Source organism: Balaenoptera borealis (genome assembly GCF_965194805.1).
Source record: "Balaenoptera borealis genome assembly, chromosome: 17".
NCBI classification, from domain to species: Eukaryota; Metazoa; Chordata; class Mammalia; order Artiodactyla; family Balaenopteridae; genus Balaenoptera; species Balaenoptera borealis.
This window is the reverse complement of record NC_138876.1, coordinates 21282572-21302834: the sequence shown is the minus strand read 5'-3', so window position 1 is coordinate 21302834 and position 20263 is coordinate 21282572. Positions and strand designations below refer to the sequence as shown.

The 20263-nt window shown below is 36.3% G+C and overlaps 1 long non-coding RNA gene across 1 annotated transcript in view; it reads left to right on the top strand.

The window, feature by feature from the left end:
- The first annotated feature begins 6010 nt into the window (after nucleotides 1-6010).
- LOC309615229 overlaps nucleotides 6011-20263 on the top strand; it is a 251742-nt gene continuing 237489 nt past the window's right edge. The window contains exon 1 of the long non-coding RNA XR_014236652.1: nucleotides 6011-7554. This is a non-coding gene — a long non-coding RNA (uncharacterized lncRNA). The remainder of the gene's footprint in view (nucleotides 7555-20263) is intronic.

Sequence of the window (20263 nt, the reverse complement as noted above, 5' to 3'; positions counted from 1 at the left end):
AGCCACACTGGTTTCCTTTGAGTTCCTTCAGTGTAGACAACCCTTTTCTCCTCAGGGCATCTTTGGAATTACTGCTTTTTTTTTTTTTAGCTTAGAATATTCTTCCCCTCACTCTTTTCCATGATTTGCTTCTTCACAGCTAAGCTCACACTAGGTAAAGTGGTGCCCCTCCTCCCACCCCTAAGTAGTTACTATTGAGCACATCTTCTTGCTCATGGCTCTAGGCACCATCATAATTATTTACTTTCTTGCATGATATCTGATTGAAATTGAAATAAAAGCTCCATAAGGGTGTTTTAAAGCCTTTCTGTTGTTCATCACTGTGTCCCCAGCACCAACTATATCAGGTGCATAGCAGGCACTAAGTAAACAGAAGTTGACTAAATGAGCATCTTACTTTGGTTAATATTCCCAGCAGCCCTAGAGGAGAGCCAGTCATTTTCTGTGGTTATAGAACAATTGAATGTGTCAGAGTCAGAATTCAAACCCATGTCTGCCTGGCTATCATACCATTTCTCTTTCCAGGAACACTGCTTCTCACAGAAGGAAGGCTCAATTGGCTGTTTTCAGAAGTTCTCTCTATTTCAGGGCACGGAGGTCATGATCTGCACCAGGCTAAATGATCTGTTTGTCACTTCCACAGCAACCAAGGATGACTGACATTAGCACTCTCCCACAAAAGCCAGCTTTTCCATTTGATTCTCTCAAGAAGGCCAGAAACCAGGATGTTTGTCATTACCCTTGAGTGAATTCATCTTCAGTGATGGGAAATTAACTTCATTCTGCTGACCAGTAAATGGGAAACTCCAGCCCTTAAAATACTTATTAACAAAGCGTTTTCACCCCAGAGATAAGGGAGTTATTTTCCTCAGAGCGAGGACTCCCTCTAGACCCAAGTTAGTTGTTTCTAAGCATGATGTCTAAATTACAGTCAAAACCTGATTTGTATATAAATCTTGTTTATGACACCCTCTCCTGATACAACTTGTATCAAAGAAACTCTTCACCAGGGTCTCTAGTCCTTAAAAGTGACTCAGACATCAGAAATGAATTAGCTGCCTATCTCACCCGCTCAGCACTTCAAAACTTAGGCCTCCTGCACACTAGAATATTCTCATCTGAGTGCTCTGGAAGTGTTCCTTTTCCTACTCAGGAAATTTCACTCTACAGCTGGAAGGTTTTGTTGTTGCTGTTTGTTAATATGTTTGTCTGTTTTTCTGTCAGCCATGCTTCTCTCTTTGCTTCTGCATGAATTACCACTGGAAGCTTCTTCCTTTTGCCCTTTTTCTGTGTTAAGTTAATAGGGACTGTGGTTGGTTTGTCTCCATGATAAATGCTGTTGGTTTTCTTCCTCAGTTGTTAATCATGGATACTCAGAGAGAGCTATCCTCCACAAGAAGTGTTAATTTTTTGGTCTTAATTGTCATGCCCTTCTAGTTTGGGTCAGGTGCCCCTCTTATGTGAGTTCACTGCACTCTTTCTTTACCTCTGGTCTTCATCAGGTGAAATAAAACCCATATCACACTTGATCCACAATAGACAGTACTCTAGCTCCTGCTCTCTATCTTGATCATATAAATAAATATTAGTGAAAATAAAAAATTGATGAATGGATTGCCAATATACTTGTCTTACCCCATAGGAAACTGGAAAAAAGCGTACTTGACACAAAAATAGTATTCAATAAAATAGATAGCTTGCTTTGCGTTATCTCTGGTGAATGAATCCTCATTTTTGCTACTTTATGCCCAGTTATTTTGTCTGTGGCCTTTATCTTTTCATCAGTCTTGACATAACACTCAATGAGATCATTTAAAGGCCAGTGGGTAAATCAAATTTTTGTATCCAATTCAACTCATTGAGCACTTATTTTGTTAGACACTTAAGAGAATACATGGATGAGAAAGACACAGTCCCTATCATTTAAAATCCAAAAGATTAGAACTAGACAGTCATATAGCAATGCAGGGGGAAATATAGTCAGTGCTATAAAATCAAATAAAAACTAAGTAATAGGGGAGGAGAAAACTTCTTTTTCCTAGGTGTGGATTAGGAGAAATTTCTTTGGCTTTAAAGATAAATAAAATATGATTTCCCTTTTCAGAAAAGTTAAGATGAAAAAGGGTGGAATATGGTGGGCTAGTTTATCAGGTTGCCATGTGTCGACTAGATCTTTCTACTACACCCCAGCTCCAGTTAGGGGAGTCTCTATTCTACTCAGCACTAGTAACCACCCCTCACCTGCTGGAGGCTGGACTGGTAATGGCTCCCCCCACTTGCTAGTCCTGGGACTCTATACTCTCCCTTCCTAACTCCCTATATTTTTACCCTCACCTTTGTGATGTGTCTGATGATTAGACGTTCCCCAGTGACTCAGTTTGATGTGCTACCTGTTTACTAACAGGGTAAAGCTGAAATAGTACTTTCAAAATGCCGGGCACTGCACATTTTCTGATTTAATCTTCAAAACAAAATTGTGGGTAGGAATTACAATCACTGCTTTAAACATGAAGAATATTCATTTCTGAAATGTTAATTAACTTAGAAAGTAGCAGGGGGCGCAGGTAGCCTGACACTCCATTTTGAATCCTTTATCTAACCTTTCTTTGCTTCTAACTATAAAAACTTGACTGCAGCATATTTTCCTTCTTTCCTTTTATTTCAGTGCTCAAGGTCTATTCATTATTTTTCCTTCCAGGCTTTCCCACCCCTTAGTTATATACACTACATATGCGCATTTGAGGGACTTTCCTGTCAACATTTTTATGAATCGTCTCTGAAAATGAAAGCACAGAGAAGGTCATTTCTCATCCACCCCAGGTATGTAAGAGCAAAAGAAAATAAAATTCAATCCTTGCAAGTGACAACCACAGATAATAGATACTATCAAACCAGGAATTTGACAGTGGGCTGTAAATCAAAACAATACAATATGCAATCAAACAGATAAGGAATAGGAGTGATGAGGGCTCTTCTCATCTATATATTTGTCCACTCTCAGTTAAAAGGCTCTGGCTCTGGAGAATCTGAGCTCCTAGAAATGTCAGTTCTCACTGCCAAGCAAGGTTGGACACTGACACATTATTGCACACATCAGGTTTCAAGCTGCCAGTGTGGTCTCCATGGCAGAATCTACCAAACACCAGAGAAGGCTGTGATGGAGGGGTGCACATTTTCAATAATGGCAAGAAAAATAATAAGGCCCCCAAACAGAAGCATCCACCAGAGTATAGGCTAACAGATGCTTTTGACAAGAAAGGATTGAAGCTGCTTTACTGTAATATCATGAGAAGCTGGATGGCACTTTTATACCATGATAGTTATAATGCCATTTAAAATTTGCAAAGCCCTTTTCATTCTGAAGGAAACAGAGAGTGTGGAAAACCACAGAAAACACTGAGTTTTGCTCATTTGGGGCTAGTTGCCCTGGCTACAAGACAGTGCATGGTCTGAAGAATATAACAGGATTGTGTGGGGTATGTATCCTGCTTTTGGATTAGTCCTTTTCTGGTTCAGGAAAGATGGTATCAATCAATGGTATAGAGCAGATATTTGTTTTACAATATTCAGGCACTTGAAACATTTCATTGCTTTGTTTTCCATAATCAAATTAAATCTGGTTCTGAGCACCACAGAGCCACGATGGGATAGCCAATATCTGTCATTATCAAGGAGCTTTTCTTTCTTATCTTGGCTGTTCTGGGTCTCAATGGCTTATGCAATTCAGTGAATCTGAGCAAAGGTGCACACCATATAACTACTACCATACTCAAGACAAAGAACACTTAATCACTCCCCAAAGTTCCCTGGTACAGAGTTGCAGGGAATATACGCTCTATACTTCTTGCCCTAGGCAACCACTGATCTACTTTCTACTACTATACATTAGTTTTCCTGTTCTAGAATTTCATACAAATGGAAAGAATATAGTATGTATTCATTTTTTTTAACACCTTTATTGGAGTATAATTGCTTTACAATGGTGTGTTAGTTTCTGCTTTATAACAAAGTGAGTCAGCTATTCATATACATATATCCCCATATCTCCTCCCTCTTGCATCTCCCTCCCACCCTCCTTATCCCATCCCTCTAGCTGGTCACAAAGCACCAAGCTGATCCCCCTGTGCTATGCAGCTGCTTCCCACTAGCTATCTATTTTACATTTGGTACTGTATATATGTCCATGCCACTCTCTCAGTTCGTCCCAGCTTACCCTTTCTCCTCCCCGTGTCCTCAAGTCCATTCTCTATGTCTGCGTCTTTCTTCCTATACTGCCCCTAGGTTCTTCAGAACCATGTTTTTCTTATTAGATTCCATATATATGTGTTAGCATAATGGTATTTGTTTTTCTCTTTCTGACCTACTTCACTCTGTAGGACAGACTCTAGGTCCATCCACCTCACTACAAATAATTCAATTTTGTTTCTTTTTATGGCTGAGTAATATTCCATTGTATATATGTGCCACATCTTCTTTATCCATTCATCTGTCGATGGACACTTAGGTTGCTTCCATGTCCTGGCTATTGTAAACAGAGCTGCAATGAACATTGTGGTACATGACTTTTTTTGAATTATGGTTTTCTCAGGGTATATGCCCAGTAGTGGGATTGCTGGGTCATATGGTAGTTCTATTTTTAGTTTTTTAAGGAACCTCCATACTGTTCTCCATAGTGGTTGTATCAATTCACATTCCCACCAACAGTGCAAGAGGGTTCCCTTTTCTTCACACTCTCTCCAGCATTTATTGTTTGTAGATTTTTTGATGAGGGCCATTCTCACTGTTGTGAGGTGATACCTCATTGTAGTTTTGATTTGCATTTCTCTAATGATTAGTGATGTTGAGCATCCTTTCATGTGTTTGTTGGCTATCTGTATATCTTCTTTGGAGAAATGTCTATTTAGGTCTTCTGCCCATTTTTGGATTGGGTTGTTTGTTTTTTGACATAGAGTTGCATGAGCTGCTTGTAAATTTTGGAGATGAATCCTTTGTCAGTTGCTTCATTTGCAAATATTTTCTCCCATTCTGAAGGTTGTCTTTTCATCCTCTTTATCATTTCCTTTGCTGTTCAAAAGCTTTTAAGTTTCATTAGGTCCCATTTGTTTATTCTTGTTTTTATTTCCATTACGGTAGGAGGTGGGTCAAAAAGGATCTTGCTGTAATTTATGTTATAGAGTGTTCTGCCTATGTTTTCCTCTAAGAGTTTTATACTGTCTGGCCTTACATTTAGGTCTTTAATCCATTTTGAGTTTATTTTTGTGTATGGTGTTAGGGAGTGTTCTAATTTCATTCTTTTACATGTAGCTGTCCAGTTTTCCCAGCACCACTTATTGAAGAGGCTGTCTTTTCTCCGTTGTATATTCTTCCCTCCTTTATCAAAGATAAGGTGACCATATGTGCGTGGGTTTATCTCTGGGCTTTCTATCCTATTTCATTGATCTACATTTCTGGTTTTGTGCCAGTACCATATTGTCTTGATTACTGTAGCTTTGTAGTACAGTCTGAAGTCTGGGAGCCTGATTCCTCCAGCTCCTTTTTTCTTTCTCAAGATTGCTTTGGCTATTCAGGATCTTTTGTGTTTCCATACAAATTGTGAAATTTTTTGTTCTAGTTCTGTGAAAAATGACATTGGTGGTTTGATAGGGATTGCATCGAATCTATAGATTGCTTTGAGTAGTATAGTCATTTTCACAATGTTGATTCTTCCAATCCAAGAACATGGTATATCGCTCCATCTCTTTGTATCATCTTTAATTTCTTTCTTCAGTGTCTTATAGTTTTCTGCATACAGGTCTTTTGTCTCCTTAGGTAGGTTTATTCCTAGGTATTTTTTCTTTTTGTTGCAATGGTAAATGGGAGTGTTCCCTTAATTTCTCTTTCAGATTTTTCATCATTAGTGTATAGGAATGCAAGAGATTTCTGTGCATTAATTTTGTATCCTGTTACTGTACCAAATTCATTACTTAGCTCTAGTAGTTTTCTGGTAGCATCTTTAGGATTCTCTATATATAAAATAATGTCATCTGCAAACAGTGAGAGTTTTACTTCTTCTTTTCTGATTTGGGTTCCTTGTATTTCTTCTTCTCTGATTGGTGTGGCTAAGACTTCCAAAACTATGTTGAATAATAGTGGTAAGAGTGGGCAGCCTTGTCTTGTTCCTGATCTTAGTGGAAATGGTCTCATTTTTTTCACCATTGAGAATGATGTTTGCTGTGGGTTTGTCATATATGGCGTTTATTATGTTGAGGTAAGTTCCCTCTATGCCTACTTTCTGGAGGGTTTTTTATCATAAATGGGTGTTGAATTTTGTTGAAAGCTTTTTCTGCATCTATTGAGATCATCATATGGTTTTAATCCTTCAGTTTGTTAATATGGTGTACCACATTGATTGATTTGCATATATTGAAGAATCCTTGCATTCCTGGGATAAACCCCACTTGATCCTGGTGTGTGATCCTTTTAATGTGCTGTTGCATTCTGTTTGCTAGTATTTTGTTGAGAATTTTTGCATCTATGTTCATCAGTGATATTGGCCTCTACTTTTCTTTCTTTGTGACATCTTTGTCTCGTTTTGGTATCAGGGTGATGGTGGCCTCGTAGAATGAGTTTGGTAGTGTTCCTCCCTCTGCTATATTTTGGAAGAGTTTGGGAAGGATAGGTGTTAGCTCTTCTCTAAATGTTTGATAGAATTCACATGTGAAGCCATGTGGTCCTGGGTTTTTGTTTGTGGGAAGATTTTTAATCACAGTCTCATTTCAGTGCTTGTGATTGGTCTGTTTATATTTTCTATTTCTTCCTGTGTCAGTCTTGGAAGGTTGTGCTTTTCTAAGAATTTATCCAGTTCTTCCAGGTGTCCAACTTATTGGCATATAGTTGCTTGTAGTAATCTCTAATGTTCCTTTGTATTCCTGCAGTGTCAGTGGTTGCTTCTCCTTTTTCATTTCTAATTCTGTTGATTTGAGTCTTTTACCTTTTTTTCTTGATGAGTCTGGGTGATGGTTTATCAATTTTGTTTATGTTCTCAGAGAAGAGCTTTTAGTTTTATTGATCTTTGCTATTGTTTCCTTCATTTCTTTTTCCTTTATTTCTGATGTTTTTTATGATTTCTTTCCTTCTGCTAACTTTGGGGCTTTTTTGTTTGTCTTTCTCTAATTGCTTTAGGTGTAAGGTTAGGTTGTTTATTTGAGACGTTTCTTGTTTCTTGAGGTAGGATTCTACTGCTATAAACTTCCCTCTTAGATCTGCCTTTGCTGCATCCCATAGGTTTTGGGTCATCGTGTTTTCATTGTCATTTGTTTCTAGGTATTTTTTTATTTCCTCTTTGATTTCTTCAGTGATCTCTTGGTTATTTAATAGTGCATTGTTTAGCTTCCATGTGTTTGTATTTTTACAGTATTTTTCCTGTAATTGACAGCTACTCTCATAGCATTGTGATCAGAAAAGATACTTGATACGATTTCAATTTTCTTAAATTTACCAAGGCTTGATTTGTGACCCAAGATATGATCTATCCTGGAGAATGTTCCATGAGCATTTGAGAAGAAAGTGTATTCTGTTGTTTTGGGATGGAATGTTCTATAAATATCAATTAAGTCCATCTTGTTTAATGTATCATTTAAAGCTTGTGTTTCCTTATTTATTTTCATTTTGGATGATCTGTCCATTGGTAAAAGTGGGGTGTTAAACTCCCCTACTATGATTGCATTACTGTCGATTTCCCCTTTTATGGCTCTCAGCATTTGCCTTATGTATTGAGGTGTTCCTATGTTGGGTGCATAAATATTTACAATTGTTATATCTTCTTCTTGGATTTATCCCTTGATCATTATGTACTGTCCTTCTTGTCTCTTGTAATAGTCTTTATTTTAAAGTCTATTTTGTCTGATATGAAAATTGCTACTCCACCTTTCTTTTGATTTCCATTTGCATGGAATATCTTTTTCCATCCCTTCACTTTCAGTCTGTATGTGTCCCTAGGTCTGAAGGGGGTCTCTTGTAGACAGCATATATATGGGTCTTGCTTTTGTATCCATTCAACCAGTCTCTGTCTTTTGGTTGGAGCATTTAATCCATTTACATTTAAGGTAATGATCAATATATATGTTCCAATTACCATTTTCTTAATTGTTTTGGGTTTGTTTTTGTAAGTCTTTCCTTCTCTTGTGTTTCCTGCCTAGAGAAGTTCCTTTAGCATTTGTTGTAAAGGTGGTTTGGTGGTGCTGAATTCTCTTAGCTTTTGCTTGTCTGTAAAGGTTTTAATTTCTCCGTCGAACCTGAATGAGATCCTTGCTAGGTAGAGTCATGTTGGTTGTAGGTTTTTCCCTTTCATCACTTTAAATATGTCCTGCCACACCCTTCTGGCTTGCAGAGTTTCTGCTGAAAGATCAGCTGTTAACCTTACGGGGATTCCCTTGTATGTTATTTGTTGCTTTTCCCTTGTTGCTTTTTTTTTTTTTTTTAAAGTTATACAATTTATTTATTTACTTATTTATTTATTTATGGCTGTGTTGGGTCTTCGTTTCTGTGCAAGGGCTTTCTCTAGTTGTGGCAAGCGGGGGTCACTCTTCATCGCGGTGCGCGGGCCTTTCATTATTGCGGCCTCTCTTGTTGCGGAGCACAGGCTCCAGACGCGCAGGCTCAGTAGTTGTGGCTCACAGGCCTAGTTGCTCCGCGGCATGTGGGATCTTTGCAGACCAGGGCTCGAACCCGTGTCCCCTGCATTGGCAGGCAGATTCTCAACCACTGCGCCACCAGGGAAGCCCTCCCTTGTAGCTTTTAATATTTTTCTTTGTATTTAATTTTTGATAGTTTGATTAATATGCGTCTTGGCGTGTTTCTCCTTGGATTTATCCTGTATGGGACTCTGCACTTCCTGGACTTGACTATGTCCTTTCCCATATTAGGGACGTTTTCAACTATAATCTCTTCAAATATTTTCTCAGTCCCTTTCTTTTTCTCTTCTTTTTATGGGACCCCTAAAATTCGAATATTGGTGCATTTAATGTTGTCCCAGAGGTCTCTAAGACTGTCCTCAATTCTTTTCATTCTTTTTTCTTTATTCTGCTATGCAGTAATTATTTCCACTATTTTATCTCCCAGGTCACTTATTCATTCTTCTGCCTCAGTTATTATGCTATTGATTCCTTCTAGAGACTGTTTAATTCCATTTATTGTGTTGTTCATCATTGTTTGTTTGCTCTTTAGTTCTTCTAGTTCCTTGTTTAACGTTTCTTCTATTTTCTCCATTCTATTTCCAAGATTTTGGAACATCTTTGCTATCATTACTCTGAATTTTTTTTCACGTAGACTGCCTATTTCCTCTTCATTTGTTTGGTCTGGTGCGTTTTTACCTTGCTCCTTCATCTGCTGTGTGTTTCTCTGTCTTCTCATTTTGCTTAAGCTACTGTGTTTGGGGTCTCCTTTTCACAGGCTGCAGGTTTGTAGTTCCCGTTGTTTTTGGTGTCTGCCCCCAGTGGGTAAGGTTGGTTCAGTGGGTTGTGTACCCTTCCTGGTAGAGGGGACTAGTGTCTGTGTTCTGGTGGATGAGGCTAGATCTTGTCTTTCTGCTGGGCAGGACCGCGTCCCGTGTGCATTTTGGGGTATCTGTGACCTTAACATGATTTTAGGCAGCCTCTCTGCTAATGGATTGGGTTGTTTCTGTCTTGCTAGTTGTTTGGCAGCACTGTAGCTTGCTGGTCGTTGAGTGGAGCTGGGTCGTAGCGCCGAGATGGAGATCTCTGAGAGAGCTTTTGCTGTTTGATATTACGTGGAGCTGGGAGGTCACTGGTAGACCAATGTCCTGAACTCGGCTCTCCCACCTCAGAGGCTCAGGCCTGACACCCAGCCAGAGTACCAACACCCTGTCAGCCACACGGCCGGGTATGTGGGAGTTTTTTGCCTTTTGGGAAGTCTGAGGTCTTCTGCCAGCATTCAGTAGGTGTTCTGTAGGAGTTGTTCCACATGTAGATGTATTTCTGATGTATTTGTGGGGAGAAAGGTGATCTCCACGTCTTACTCTTCTGTTATCTTGAAGTTCTCTATAGTATGTATTCTTTTGCTCTGGTTTATTTTGCTCAACATTGTGCTTCTTCTGATTCATCCATGTTATTGTGTGGATCTGTAGTGTGTTCATCTCATTGCTGAGCAGTATGCCATTGAACACTTTCACCACATTTTCTTTATACATTTTCCTATTGACAGGCATTTAAGTGGTTTCTATCATTTGGCTATTTTGAACAGAGCTGCCATGAACACTTCAATATAAGTCTTTGCCTGGACATGTGTTCATTTCTATTCAGGAAAAACCTAGGAGTAGAATTATTAAGTCATATGTATGTCTAACTATGTAAGACACACTGATAATACTTTTTCAAAGTGAGTATACCGTTTTACATTCCTATCAACAATATTTGGGTATTGGAGTTGCTATATATCATAACTACATCATGGTATTATAAATCCTTTTTATCATATCCATTTAATCAGTATATAGGTGTATCTCAATTTGCTTTTAAGTAGCACTTCATTGATGACTAATGATATTGAGCATCTTTTCATTAGCTTATTGTTTATCTTCTTTTGTGAAATCTGTTCAAATCTTGCCCATTTTTGTGTTATTCTTGAGATGTATGAGTTCTTTATAGATTCTGGATATAATTCCTTTGTCAGATATATGCATTTCAGATATACTCTTCTAGTCGGTGGTTTGTATTTTTCTTTTCTTTTCTTTTGTAACTTTTTTTAAAACTTAATTTTTATTGGAGTATAGTTGCTTTACAATGTTGTGTTAGTTTCTGCTGTACAAAAAAGTGAATCATCTATACATATATATATATCCCCTCTTTTTTGGATTTCCTTCCCATTTAGATCACCACAGAGCACTGAGTAGAGTTTCCTGTGTTATACAGTATGTTCCTATTAGTTATCTATTTTATACTTATTAGTGTATATATGTCAGTCCCAATCGCCCAATTCATCCCACTCCACCTTCCCCCCTTGGTAACTATAAGTTTGTTTTCTACATCTCTGACTCTATTTCTGCTTTGCAAATAAGTTCACCTGTACCATTTTCTAGATTCCACACATAAGCAATATTATACAATATTTGTCTTTCTGTTTCTGACTTACTTCACTCTGTATGACAATCTCTAGGTCCATCCATATCTATGCAAATGGCATTATTTTGTTCCTTTTGATGGCTGAGTAATATTCTACTGTATATATGTACCACATCTTCTCTATCTATTCCTCTGTTGATGGACATTTAGGTTGCTTCTATGTCCTGGCTATTGTAAATAGTGCTGCAATGAACGTTGGGGTGCATGCATCCTTTCGAATTACGGTTTTCTCCAAACATATGCCCAGGAGTGGGATTGCTGGATCATATGGTAGCTCTATTTTTAGTTTTTTAAGGAACCTCCATACTGTCCTCCACAGTGGCTGTACCCATCGGTGGGAATGTATTTTTATTTTCTTAATGCTGTCTTTCAAAGAGCAGAAGTTTCTAATTTTAATGAAGTCCAATTTATTATTTTTTTTCTTTTATAATTTGTGCCTTTTGTGTTCTATCCAAGTAAACTCTGCCTAAACCAACTTTGCAAAGCCTGTTCCCTTTGTTTTAATCCTGTACTATCAATTGGCAGCATTTTATCTCCTCACATCTTTGTTTCAAATTTAACTGTTTGTCCACTTCTCGATTTTCTGGCCGCAGGATTATGAGTTGTCTTCCCTCTTCCCCTCTTATCTACCTCCCCTTATTCATTTCCTCTCTCTTTTGCATTATTTTTAAGTACTATGTCTAGACTGGAAAACAGATACTACAAACACTTGGAAAGTTGAATAAAATACAACATTCTAAAATACATTCATGAGTTTATACACACATGCATAGACACACACATACACACTGATACGAAATCTCCAGGTACCAGAAACAAAGAAGAACTAAAAGCTAGTGTGATACAGTTGTGAGTAGAGAGTAGAAGGAGGGAGATACTAGTATCAGTAACCTATTATTTGTGGTTTTATCGCCCTGGTAGTCACAGGCAATGAGTCCTCAGATACATATAATATATAGGGCTCTGAACTGAAGTTAAGACTGCTGTATAATTCTGGGAACCCTGAAGAACTAGACTCACTGTAAAGGATTAGACTTGGAAAACCTCTACTCCTTGGAAAAGGGAGGGAAAAAAAAGGTTTTTGTCTATCTAGGCCTAGCCTATGGTAGGAAAATTTAAAACTCCAGATTTATATCTCCTTCAGGCTTATATTTTGAACTTACACCACCAATGTGGTCTGGGAATCCCAACCCAAAAATTTAACATAAAAATTGGCTCCAGGGAGGCTAAACAAAACACTACTAAATAACCAAGAAATCACTGAAGAAATCAAACAGGATTTCAAAAAATACCTAGAGACAAATGACAGTGAAAACACGACCATCCAAAACCTATGGCATGCAGCAAAAGTAGTTCTAAGAGGGAAGTTTATAGCAATACAATCCTACCTCAAGAAACAGGAAACATCTCAAATAAAAAACCTAACCTTACACTTAAAGCAATTAGAGAAAGAAGAACAAAAAACCCCCAAAGTTAGCAGAAGGAAAGAAGTCATAAAAATCAGATCAGAAATAAATGAAAAAGAAATGAAGGAAACAATGGCAAAGATCAATAAAACTAAAAGCTGGTTCTTTGAGAAGATAAACAAAATCGATAAACCAATAGCCAGACTCATCAAGAAAAAAAGGGAAAAGACTCGAATCAACAGACTTAGAAATGAAAAAGGAGAAGCAACCACTGACACTGCAGGAATACAAAGGAACATTAGAGATTACTACAAGCAACTATATGCCAATAAAAAGGACAACCTGGAAGAAATGGACAAATTCTTAGAAAAGCACAACCTTCTGAGACTGTACCAGGAAGAAATAGAAAATATAAACAGACCAATCACAAGCACTGAAATTGAAACTGTGATTAAAAAATCTTCCAACAAACAAAAGCCCAGGACCACATGGCTTCACAGGCGAATTCTATCAAACATTTATAGAAGAGCTAACACCTATCCTTCCCAAACTCTTCCAAAATATAGCAGAGGGAGGAACACTACCAAACTCATTCTACGAGGCCACCATCACCCTGATACCAAAACCAGACAAAGATGTCACAAAGAAAGAAAAGTAGAGGCCAATATCACTGATGAACATAGATGCAAAAATTCTCAACAAAATACTAGCAAACAGAATGCAACAGCACATTAAAAGGATCACACACCAGGATCAAGTGGGGTTTATCCCAGGAATGCAAGGATTCTTCAATATATGCAAATCAATCAATGTGGTACACCATATTAACAAACTGAAGGATTAAAACCATATGATGATCTCAATAGATGCAGAAAAAGCTTTCAACAAAATTCAACACCCATTTATGATAAAAACCCCCCAGAAAGTAGGCATAGAGGGAACTTACCTCAACATAATAAACGCCATATATGACAAACCCACAGCAAACATCATTCTCAATGGTGAAAAAAATGAGACCATTTCCACTAAGATCAGGAACAAGACAAGGCTGCCCACTCTTACCACTATTATTCAACATAGTTTTGGAAGTCTTAGCCACACCAATCAGAGAAGAAGAAATACAAGGAACCCAAATCAGAAAAGAAGAAGTAAAACTCTCACTGTTTGCAGACGGCATTATTTTATATAGAGAGAATCCTAAAGATGCTACCAGAAAACTACTAGAGCTAATTAATGAATTTGGTACAGTAGCAGGATACAAAATTAATGCACAGAAATCTCTTGCATTCCTATACATTAATGATGAAAAATCTGAAAGAGAAATTAAGGAAACACTCTCATTTACTATTGCAACAAAAAGAATAAAATACCGAGGGATAAACCTACCTAAGGAGACAGAAGACCTGTATGCAGAAAACTATAAGACACTGAAGAAAGAAATTAAAGATGATACAAACAGATGGAGAGATATACAATGTTCTTGGATTGGAAGAATCAACATTGTGAAAATGACTATAACTACCCAAAGCAAGCTACAGATTCAATGCAATCACTATCAAATTACCAATGGTATTTTTCACAGAACTAGAACAAAATATTTCACAATTTGTATGGAAACACAAAAGACCCCGAATAGGCAAAGCCAACTTGAGAAAGAAAAATGGAGCTGGAGGAATCAGGTTCCCCAGCTGACTATACTACAAAGCTACAGTAATCAAGACAGTATGGTACTAGCACAAAAACAGAAATATAGATAAATCGAACAGGATAGAAAGCCCAGAGATAAACTCATGCACATATGGTCACCTTATCTTTGATAAAGGAGGCAAGAATATACAATGAAGAAAAGACAGCCCCTTCAATAAGTGGTGCTGGGAAAACTGGACAGCTACATGTAAAAGAATGAAGTTAGAACACCATACACAAAAATAAACTCAAAATGGATTAAAGACCTAAATGTAAGGCCAGACACTATAAAACTCTTAGAGGAAAACATAGGCAGAACACTGTATAACATAAATCACAGCAAGATCCTTTTTGACCCACCTCCTACCGTAATGGAAATAAAAACAAGAATAAACAGTTGGGACCTAATGAAACTTTAAAGCTTTTGCACAACAAAGGAAACCATAAACAAGACAAAAAGACAACCCTCAGAATGGGAGAAAATATTTGCAAATGAAGCAACTGACAAAGGATTAATCTCCAAAACATACACGCAGTTCATGCAGCTCAATATCAAAAAAACAAACAACCCAATCCAAAAATGGGCAGAAGACCTAAATAGACATTTCTCCAAAGAAGATATACAGATAGCCAACAAACACAAGAAAGGATACTCAACATCACTAATCATTAGAGAAATGCAAATCAAAACTACAATGAAGTATCACCTCACACCAGTGAGAATGGCCCTCACCAAAAAATGTACAAACAATAAATGCTGGAGAGGGTGTGGAGAAAAGGGAACCCTCTTGCCCTGTTGGTGGGATGTGAATTGATACACCACGATGGAGAACAGTATGGAGGTTCCTTAAAAAACTAAAAATAAAACTACCATACAACCCAGCAATCCCACTACTGGGCATATACCCTAAGAAAACCATAATTCAAAAAGAGTCATGTACCACAATGTTCATTGCAGCTCTGTTTACAATAGCCAGGACATGGAAGCAACCTAAGTGTCCATCGACAGATGAATGGATAAAGAAGATGTGGCACATATATACAATGGAATATTACTCAGCCATAAGAGCAAACGAAATTGAGTTATTTGTAGTGAGGTGGATGGACCTAGAGTCTGTCATACAGAGTGAAGTAAGTCAGAAAGAGAAAAACAAATACCATATGCTAACACGTATATATATACAGAATGTTAAAAAAAAGAAAAATTTCTGAAGAACCTAGGGGCAGGACAGAATAAAGACGCAGACGTAGAGAATGGACTTGAGGACACGGGGAGGGGAAGGGTAAGATGGGACGAAGTGAGAGAGTGGCATGGACATATATACACTACCAAATGTAAAACAGATAGCTAGTTGGAAGCAGCCACATAGCACAGGGAGATCAGTTCGGTGCTTTGTGACCACCTAGAGGGGTGGGATAGGGATGGTGGGAGGGTTATGCAAGAGGGAGGGGATATGGGGATATATGTATACATATAGCTGATTCACTTTGTTATACAGCAGAAACTAACACAACATTGTAAAGCAATTATACTCCAAGGAAGATGTTAAAAAGAAAATTAAAACTGAAATAAACTGATGCTTCTTCAGAAGGCTTGTGTTTCAAATGCACTTAAAATTCTCCCATTTCTCCCCATTCTGATTCTTTCTAAATTAAATTCCTTTAAATGGGTATCGTCTACTGGTTTCTTTAGGCTGCTCACTTGTGTCAGAGGACACAGTGCAATGACGTCCATAGTCATGTGGAAAAAAATATTTTCTTCCACATAACCGGAAATTCTCATTTGAATCTTGTTTTATTTTGTACTCATGAAAATTGTGGACAAGCCAATGAACATACAGTTAAATCACTTATGCTGAATAAAACTTGCCAACACACATACACACACACACACACACACACACAAAAACTGGCTCCAGGAAGTACCTGCCAAAAACAAATGGAAACTAACTCTTAAAAGATGCTTTTAGAATCTAGGTCACAAAATATAGTCAGTTAAAACAACAATAACAAAAAAAAGATCAGTTACATGAGCCTGTTTAAGAAAGCAGGTGAAGAATCAATTCAAATGTATTAGAGTCAACACACAAAATAACAACAGAATTGGTCTCATGCAAATTTGAGGTATTAGAATGTCAATCTGAAAATAAAGTCATTATATTGAAGATGATAAAAGTTAAATGAAGGAATCAAAATCTCCAAACACATACAAGGTATTACATGAGAAGAATAAGAAGATTTGGGAAAGTTAATAAATCTTTAGGAAGTATAAGAATACAATTACTGAAACTAAAAAACTTAATAGATGTGTTTAACATCAGATAAACACGTGGAACTAATGGACAGAAACGTGTGTTTGAGAAAAAAATCAACAATGCATCATGAGTGATAAGAGATGGAAAATAGGAAAGCAATGTTGAAAAACAAAGCAGATGGAATGAGAAGGTCCAAAATACACCTAACAGGAATTTCAAATGGAAACCCTAGAGAGAATAGGAGACTAGTAATCGTCATAAGAGATGATTGCTGCTGATTTTCCAAAATTAATGAAAGAATCCACAAATTCAAAAGTAGAGCAAAAGTGAAGAATAACAAATATATTTTTTTAAATCAGAGAAAAATAAATTACTTCTGTTAGACAAAAATATTTACACTAAAATAGAACTTTTCAATACCAGTAACAGAGGTAAAAGATCTTAGATGCTGAGGGAAAAAAACTGATAATGTAGTGAGCTTGAACCATATAAAATTGCAGATATTAAAGCCTTACTCCTGCAAAATGGCAATAGCATACAGTTTAACCAAGGAATAGATTTTACTCAGACAACTTCTTATTCAATTTTGAAGGTAAAATTATGACATTTTCAGAAAAAAGACTGAGAATTTTTCACCCAAAATCCTTGCAGAGAGATTATAGTTCAGGAAAAAAGAAACTGAAGTCAGAGGACAGAGAAGAATGCAGAAAGCAGTTGAAAAAAGAAATAATTTAACATGGATAGGCTGACATCTCCACAACCAGCGGCTTCATTAAGCCATCAAAATTAATGACTAATTGGACTATATAAAACCAAGGGATAACTGAAGTACTAAACAACAATTACATGAAATCAGAAGAAAGCAAATTTAGTTACAAATGTTCTAAGCCATACATAGTTCAGAAGAAGAATAAAGGCATATTATATTTTTTTCAAACATGAGGGAATGTTAAAAATTTAATGGTCATCCCAGAAGAACAGAAATCAAATGTATAATATCTAAGTGAATAAAGGAGAAAAAAAAACTGGATCAGTACATTAGTAGGCAGAAAGGAGAATAAAAGAAGCAAAATTTTTTAAAAAAACCCACTAAATTGAAAGTAAAAAAATTAGATAATAAATAAAAATACAACACCAATAGGAAAGTGTTAGTGAATCAAGCTTACTATAAAAGGTATTTAGAGCTTTATTAAAGAAAAAAATTTGCTTTGTTCATTGCTTTATCTCTAGTATCCAGAAATTAGAGCCTACTATTTAGAAGGAGCTAAATGAATACTTTAATGCTTACTGAAATAATTGAAAATTGGATTGGAATCCTATTATATTCTGTTTACAAGAGACGTATTTAAAATGAAACAAATTACAAAAAGGGATAAAGGTGAAGGACAAGTAAAATATTCCCCAAACTAATAAAAAGGAAATTAATGTAGATATATGAATAACACAAAATATAGTTTTAAAAAATTTTAGAGATGAAAGCACCATTAGGGATAGAATATCACTACAAATATTAGTCAGACAGGTTAGGTTTTGCTACAGTAAAAATTAACCCAAATCCCAGTTGTTTAACATGTTTTGCTCACATTTTATATCTGTAATAGGTCAGTGTGGTATTCTATTCTACATAATCACTCAGGGACCCAGACTGATAGTCTTTATCATCTCGTAGCAACCACCTCAGAAAGACATAGCTTTTTTTTTGCCATGGAGAGTAAGAGCACCAGAGGGTCACATGCTATGAACTAAATGCTTCATCCTGGAAGTGACATTCAGTTCATCTCACAGCCCCTTGGTGTAAATTGGTCACTTGGCCTTGCCTTACTGCAAAGAGGCAGGAAAGAATAACCTTCCAATATACCCAAAGAAGAACCATGTATGGGTGAGCACTAGAAACCTCTATCATAATTATAAAAGAACAATTCTAAACTTTTATGCACCTAACAACATGCCCTCATATAAAGTAATATTTAGCACATTTAAAAGAAAAAAATTGTCAAATTTACTACCATTGACAGAGATTTTCACACATGCTTTAAAGGAATTGATGGGTTAAATAGAGAAAAATTAGTAAGGGTGAAATATTTTAAAAATACAATAAAATATTTGAATGAATCAATTAACAATTAGATCTAATGAACATATATTGGAATATATATATATATTCCAATATATAACATATATTGGAATCCAGTATCCAATAGTTAGAGGACACTCATTCTTTGCAAAATACAAGTACTGAAAGAATGAAACTTTTAAACTAGAATTTTATACCTGGTGATAATATATTTCAAAAAGAAAGTTAAAGACTTTTCAGACATACAAAACAAAAAAATTTATCACCAGCAGACATATACTATAGAAATGCTGAAGAACAGTCTTCCAACTGAAGGAAAATGATCTACAGGTGGAAATATGGATCTACACAGAGGAATGAAGACCAATGGAAATGGTAAAGACATTGTGAAGATATACATTTTTTCTAATTATTAATAAATAATAGTTTAAACCAACATAGCAATAATGTAGCATGAAGTTTACAACATATATAAGAGTAAAATGCATGACAATAAAACACAATAATCCAGAAGGGAAAAATGCAAATGTACTATTTTGCCGATCATACTACAATGCGAAATCCTATATATTATTTGAAAGTAGACTATGATAAGTTAAAGATGCATACTGTAGACTATTAGGAAACTACTAAAACAGTAAAATGAAGAATTAAGGCTAGTAAGTCAAAAAAGAAGATAAAATGGAGGTATAAAAATATCAACTAACCTAAAAAGGGGCAGAGAGAGAGGAAAAAGAAACAAAAACAGATGAAACCAATAGAAAAAACATAGCAAGATGATAGATGAGAACCTAACTTATCAATGTTCACATTAAATGTGGTGGTGGGAAAGTAAAATGGTATAACCATTTTGGAATACAGCTTGGCAGTTTCTAAAAAATCAAATATACACATACCACATGATCCAGACGTTTCACTCCTAGCTATTTACCCAAGAGAAATAAAAACATGTATCCATATAAAGACTTGTTCACAAATATTATAGCAGATTTATCTGTAATAGCCCCAAATGAGAAATACCCAAATTTCCATTAACAGGTGAGTGAATAAACAAACTGTGGCATATTCATACAATGTAATGCTCCCCAGGAATGAAATGGAATGGACTATTGATACATTCATCAATATAGATAAACTTCAAAATAATTGTGTGAGTAAAAGAAGCCAGACAAAAAGAATACATATTATGACTTAATTTATATAAAATTCTATAAAACGCAAACTAATGTAAAGTGACAGCAAGCAGATCAATCGATGTCTGGAGGTGGGTAGTGGGTGGGAAGAGGTGGGAGGCACAAGGTTTTGGAGGATGATGACATTCATTTTCTTGATTATGGTGATGGTAATGGTTCCATACACATATATGTCAAAACTTATCAAAGTGTGTACTTTAACTATGTGCAGTTTATACTGCAATAAAGCTGTTTTTAGAAATTCTAGTTTCAGCTGCTTCAAAATAAAAAAGACTCAACTATATGTTATATACTAGAAACTCATTTCAAATATAATGATATAAATTAGAGGCCATGAGCTATGACCCCTCTGGCCCATGAGCCAGCCACTAATTTTTATAAATAAAATTTTATTATAAAACAACTATTTACACATTCATTTCTATTTCTTGGGACACATCCTAAATCTAGACCTCCCAGGATTTTCACAAATGAGTCTTCTAAAGATGTGCTCACAATCCAAAATTACAAAGCTCAAATGAAAAACAGTAGG